The sequence below is a fragment of the Cyanistes caeruleus genome, chromosome 5 (assembly GCF_971803275.1).
Source record: "Cyanistes caeruleus chromosome 5, bCyaCae1.hap1.1, whole genome shotgun sequence".
NCBI classification, from domain to species: domain Eukaryota; kingdom Metazoa; phylum Chordata; class Aves; order Passeriformes; family Paridae; genus Cyanistes; species Cyanistes caeruleus.
The window spans coordinates 40332721-40339225 of NC_141705.1; the positions used below are offsets into that span (position 1 = coordinate 40332721).

General features: G+C 35.7%; 1 long non-coding RNA gene across 1 annotated transcript; it reads right to left on the reverse strand.

The window, feature by feature from the left end:
- Positions 1 to 1605: 1605 nt before the first annotated feature.
- Positions 1606 to 4465, reverse strand: LOC147653060 (uncharacterized). Its single transcript, XR_015286842.1, has 3 exons — positions 4411 to 4465; positions 3767 to 3979; positions 1606 to 1643 (listed from the first exon to the last, which is right to left on the reverse strand). It is a non-coding gene; the product is annotated as an uncharacterized LOC147653060 (long non-coding RNA).
- Between the last annotated feature and the right edge of the window lie 2040 nt (positions 4466 to 6505).

The window sequence follows — 6505 nt, forward strand, 5'->3', positions numbered from 1 at the left end:
ATTTTTTTGTTGGGAGAAAATACACAGCACTATTGAACCTTACTACATTCTCCTCTTTGCTGGAATATAAATGGAATGATAATTTTCTTCCTCTCACAGAAAATAAGAAGAATTTAAAAATCTGTTTATACTGTAAAAGAATTGTAGTATTGTAGTCCATGGAACATTTGCAGAGCATTTTCAGTTATTTCCATAAAATCAAACCTTTATCTTCAGTGCCTAAGGTTTGAATAAATTTTGTGATGATACTGTTATTCTACTGCACCATTTGCTCTTAAAAGTTAATCAAGGAAGAAAGCAAGTTTTGGAGGAATTGAATAAAAACTTCTTAATACCAAGAGCAGACAAGGACAATTGAATTATTTCCACATTTCTTTAGAATCTCTCTCATGCTTAGACAGTTCTGCATGCTGAGTTATGTTGGGATGTAGTTGTTATATTTAACATGTGGCAAAACAAGTTCTACAACTTGTCCTTTTTGGAGAGTAAAGTCCATTGCCATAAGAATTATAAATCTTAGGGGAATAATGCACAGGGTGACCAGACATCCCCACATAGCCCATGCTTTCCAGGGCTTCCCCCTACTTGGATCTCTCTCCAAAGCTGCAAGATAAGGTAAGAGAACCTTTACATTTCTTGCTGCGCTCCTTTCCCAAGTCTGCTCCTTTTAGTGTCCTTATGCCTTGTATGAGTATGCAGGACCACACAGCTTACAATTAATGCCTGAGAATCTCTCACTTTTTTTTCAGGTGTACAATAACAGATGAAAAGTTTAAACCACCATAGCAGAATACTTGGGCACTAGGAAATTTTACCACCTCTGAATTCAACTAAGATACCACCCCACTGATTGACTGATCTCAGGAGGTCAAATGAGAGGCTTAAAACTACCTATGAAAATCATTTTATATGGAGGAGGCATATTAGATTTTTTGAATATAAGATCTCTTAAGAGAGTAGCATGCCATGAGTTTCAAAGTGCCATCCTGATTACTTTTACACAGGAGTAAAAGATCAGACACGTATCAGTAGCTTTGATTTACATAGTGCAGGTGAAATAACAGATTTTTAGCAGTCTGGCTTTTTTTAAAAAGTGTGTCTAAATATAAATTTCATTAATTTGATAATTTCTACTACATCTTCCCAGTTATTACAAACTTTCTGTCACAATGGCCTTTTACAATAAATCAATGACTTGATTCTAAATTTATGTCTTTGAAAAACTCTTCAGCAGATGGCTGCTTTCGTTTGCTCTTGCTCTCCATAAATGTCTATGCCTTCAAATTTTATATTTACATGTTACACGTGTTTACTATGTGGGCTCCTAAGAAGAGGCAATCAGAAAGTGACAACGTTAGTGTCTACTTAAATGGCAAGGTTAGAATACAGAACTTCATTTGTTTTCAGTGTTCTTAGGTAGTAGTACATGGTACTTGGTAACCACTGTTAAGACTGTCTCTCAGTGCTGACTAGAATTACTTGAATATAACCAATAAAACATAAGGAACTGTCATTTGCACCACATCATGACTCCTTTCATTATGTTCTAACATGAAAGAAATTCCTTAAGTGGAGAAAAAGGAATCTGTAAAAGCTTACCATAGAGGCAGGCTGGAAGACTACACTAAAATCTCACACAATCCCTAGATGGAAAAAGAAAAGAAAAACAATAAGTCTATTTCTTAAGCTCATTTTTTATGTAATATGTCTAGTTCTCACACCCATAACTGTTGAGAAAACCCAGAACGTGAGAGTTGTAACAAAATAAAGGCCAGTCACTACAAAGATTATCTCATAGCTGAAAGCTCACGTTTAAAGCACTCACACAAAGCTTTTAACTCCTAACTTGGAGTTGCCACAGATTGCCATGGGAACTGAGGTCAGCAACCAGGAATTTTTTTTTAGTGGAGGATCATAGATAAAGCTAACTTTAAACTTGTATGACAAAGAGTTTTCTTTGGTTTGGTTACAGGTTCTACACCCTGTCTAGAAATCTGGAAAATTTCTGAACACTGAACAGATTCTCTCTATAACTGAAACCTTTAAAACCTCTGCTCTCTATTCTCATGCTTTCTTTTACAGCCCTGTTGAAAGCTGCTCATCAGAAAGCTAAAGGGCAGTTTAAGCAGAATATGAACCAGACTGTTAAAACTTTCTGACTGTGCTCTTCCAGTATAAATCAATATGTTTATGAGGATCTAAAAATATTATAAAATAATTGTGTCTCTGTGCTCAGCCACTCTTTGCTAAGTGAAGCAGGGATTTTATGTACTTGAATTAAGGAAAATAGTCCAATTAATGTTTTAACCCCAGAGAATTAATATTTTAACCCAGAGGGAGCTACTGCTCATTCCTAAACATCACTTTCTAAAGTGCAGCTTGACTTTAGTCATTGGTGATTGAACCATACATATATATTTAAGGTGAGTAAATTTTTCAAGACTTTTGGGATTTTCCAGGAAACAGAAGGCAATATGAGCTCTAATAAAAGCAGAAACTATCCCAATGATCTACTGAAAAAGGGGAGAAATGGAGGTTTCTTGCACTTTCTTCTTCTTGTGCTGAGCTAGATAGAACCAAATAATTGGAAACTTATTTTTGGCTTTTATTTCAAGAATGTAGGAATCCAAATAAAGAATTATAGTCTCAACTTTACTCTTTCTCAAGAATGTCTCAATAGTTCAATGATACATTCCACAACAACATATTTCTGAAAAAAAATTTTATATATGATTTTCCTTGACAGTTGAGCTGATAGTACCAAAATTTCGAATCTGAAGACTTGCATACTGCTGACAAATCTGATAAAATTAAGAAAACAGTTCTCAATCCTGGCAAATCCCTGGAAAATTATTTTTATGCTATACAGAAAATAACTATTAAACACTAGCTGGATCTATCTTCAAGTGTAGGGGGAAGGACTTCCTTGCAAAAGTGTAGAAATGAGTAGAATGTGTAGAACACTGAGACTTATTTGGTGAAAAGTAATGATCATCTTTCCACCAGGAGATGGATGACAAGAAGCAGTAGTCAATACCCCATTAGCAGGTCCATTATAACTTTGGAATAGAAACACATTTTATTTCAGAAAGCTAAAACAATTGTAAGCAAATTTTAACAGCTGAACAAATGTATGTACTAATCTACAATTACAAAAGTTAAATAAATTAGTCATGCCATCACTTCTACTACACAAAAAAGTTTGTAACTTATTTTAAGACCCATTATCAAACTGTTCATTTTGTCTACACACACATTTATTGTTAATGTTGTGTCAGCATTTCCGTAACAAACGCTTCTTTCCAGAAACCTACGATTTAATCATTGCTGAAATTCTGCAATGGACCCTTCATTCTGGAGTGTGTTTATAGGGATGGGTTTAGTATAGTTCTAAAAAACTTACAGAAGTGCAAAAATAATAGCTACTATTTTAAAGAATTATTTAAGGTTCAAAAATTTCTCTGCAGTCATGTATATGCAAATGTCTATCCAACTTGGGTAAAAACTGAGTGCAAAACTCCAGGAAAATGTTTTTTCAAGACCAAAATGTTGTAAATACGTGAACTCCCTTTTTTCCTAAAAATTCATTTAATTGCTCTGAATATGTTCCTTCATGCCAATTTCTGTTGCTTTCATTGTATATGGATTTCAATAAATACAAGGAGAAAACTAAAATTCATTTTTGATGATCCAACATTGTAACAGCATCTGGACCCTATTTCACGTACATTTTCTGTCAGTGGAAGTATATTATTGAACCACTTACCGGTTTAAAATAGCTGCCTTTTCTCAGTCCACTTGAAATCAAGAATTCTAGGTTGGCAAATTCAGATTTTATGGGGACTTTTCTTCACCATAGTTTAAAAAATGGATCTTAGGAGCTCATGTGAGCCTTTTCTATTCAGGACAGCTCTGATGTTGGAGAGAAAAATTTACACAAAGGTAGAAAAGCATATTGCACTGTGTCCTCTGAGGTGGTCTGTAACTGAAGAATATGTTACTTGAGTTTTGTGAACCACTGAAAAAAAAATTCTACACTTTCCTACATGTCCAAGAAATTAAAGTCTCATGTAGGACTCCTATGTTAAAGATGTCTTTCATAACACAAAATAAAAATACCACAAACAAACAAAGAAATAAAGTTCTGGTCCTGATCAGTTGTTCAAAATGCAACACTGCCACATGAGAATTTTAAAGAAACACAGCAATCCAGCTGGACTACAGCTGTTTTTAAACAAAATTTGATTCTGACAAGAGATAAATTTTCTAAGCCAGTTTTTAAATTTTACATAGCTATTCTTACCATGTCAAACTTTTCCACATCTAAAGACAATGAATAATAATAGTGCATCATAGCATTTTCTATTTGAAGAAAATATTTCAAATTAAATCCTGTTATAAAGAGCTTACCATGACAGGCTCCTTCCCACTAATCCATAAGACCAGTTGTGTGATGATTACATATGGTAGTATGTAGGTGAAGGTGCTCCCTTAGGCAGGAAATCTGAAAATATTTCAGTGGAGGGTATAGGTCTCTAAAAAAACATATTTTAAATGCTCTCTTGCCAGAAAGATTCAAAATACATTCATTTATACAAGCAGCTCACAGATTTCTAGCAGCTCACAGTCACACAGCTTAAGGGTGTATATTGTGATTACTGCAGCTTAGGTACACCTACCAAAATTTGTTCTTGGCAGATAACCAAGTACAGCCCGCAGTACAACATGCCTGTCTGAGTATGTTCAGACTTCACTGTGGATGGAGTCACAGACTATGGATGCTGAATGCGAGAAAGCAGGCAGGGAGCAGTGTCTGTGTGAAACCAAGTCACATAGCTTTCTCAGGCTGGCCTGAGAAGTGTGGCTTGGGAAATCATAAAGAGGAAACCAAACAGTCCTTAGAGAAGGAAAACAATCTTTGCAGGTGTTGTTTGCAGCCTTGTTGTTTTCTTGCAAGAAAAGGTCAAGGGGTGGTGTCCAACGATGGTGATGTGTTGGTTTAATGACTGATGAGAGATTTACCTCTTGGACCTTGTCAGAACTGCCTATAAAAGAAGGTCTGGAAGAATAAAACTTGCTTTCTTTTGCAACCAGGCTAAGGGAGTCTGTGTCATACTTCCACTGTTCCTAATATAGTGCAACAACAGACTTGGGTACATCCTCCTGAGATATGCTACTTTGAACACTTTAACAGAAAGTGATTGAGCTGTATGCACTTTAACGAGATGAGTGATACTGACTGCTGGTTGTGTTCCTCCCCTTCCACCTGGAAAGCACTGGTTACCCAGTTAGGGCTGACTATATCATTGAAAATGAAAGATTCATTTGAGAATGAATGGAGAAAATGTGGTGGTGTGGAGAGGGTATAAAAATCCAACTTGGCATGTTTGAAACAGCAGGGAATTCCTTAAAACAAAACCCTGTGAATGTAGGATTCTCCTTTGAGAGATGGTAAAAGTTCAAAAGCAAAGGACTGTTACACATGTAGAAGGAGTACCAAAGAAACAAGCACATGGTGTTCAGTCCCAGATTCCTACACAAATCTAAACATAAAATAAGTGGACTACAATAATTTAAAAACTTCTTGGATCTTCAGACTTGCAAAGAAATAAATGTGACATTTTTTATTCTTTTCTTTTTCAACCACAAAACATTTGGGAAAAAAAAATTGTGCTATTCAGGTGGTCAAACTTCAAACTACAGTCCAAATTCATTCAGCATAAAACTACGTTTTCCTGCCTTCTCTGCATCCTCTTCTGCATCTTAACAAACCAAGACTGAAAAACAATGCAACCTTGCTCCTCAGCCTTTCACTGTCTAACCCCAAAGCCTCTTGTGTTTTCTCTAATTCCTGGATACAGAGCACAGCTCTCTCCAGGACTGTATTTTCACAGATGTTCTGTATATTTTAGAGAAACTTACATGTGCCTAAATCCCACTGTCCATATCAGGAGCCTCCTCTAACAGCCAGAACTCTTCCTCACATCCCTGCAGCACCAGAGTCTCCCTCTAGCTTTGGAATCTCTTACACTACACGCTGTTTCTCCACATAGTATATCCACAGCTTTCCCCAAGTCAAAACCTTGGAAGGAAAAAAAATGGGAGAGAAATATTTTTCAGCATGGCTCAGGATAACACTGTCTCCACAAAGGCTTTACCAAAAGTGGTTGTTATGGTTCAAGAGTAGTTGGTAAAAGTAGAATACACTTTTAAAGTGGAACAAAAAATTTACTGTTAGCTTAGATAACATCTAAATTATTCAAAATACAATACTTCTCATTAATTTAGATACAATAAGATCAATATTCTATTAATAATAAAAAAAAAATCTTAAAACTGTAATGAAAGGAAAAATACTATCCACTGAATTTCTTTCATGTTGTAGTCTTCTTCCTAGTGTCCTTCCAAGTCAGAAGATTGGAGATTCCTCGTCTTCATCAGGCAGAGATGTCCTGTGATGTGTCACTGTGAGTTACCAAAACTCATAATTATCTACCAGGACAAC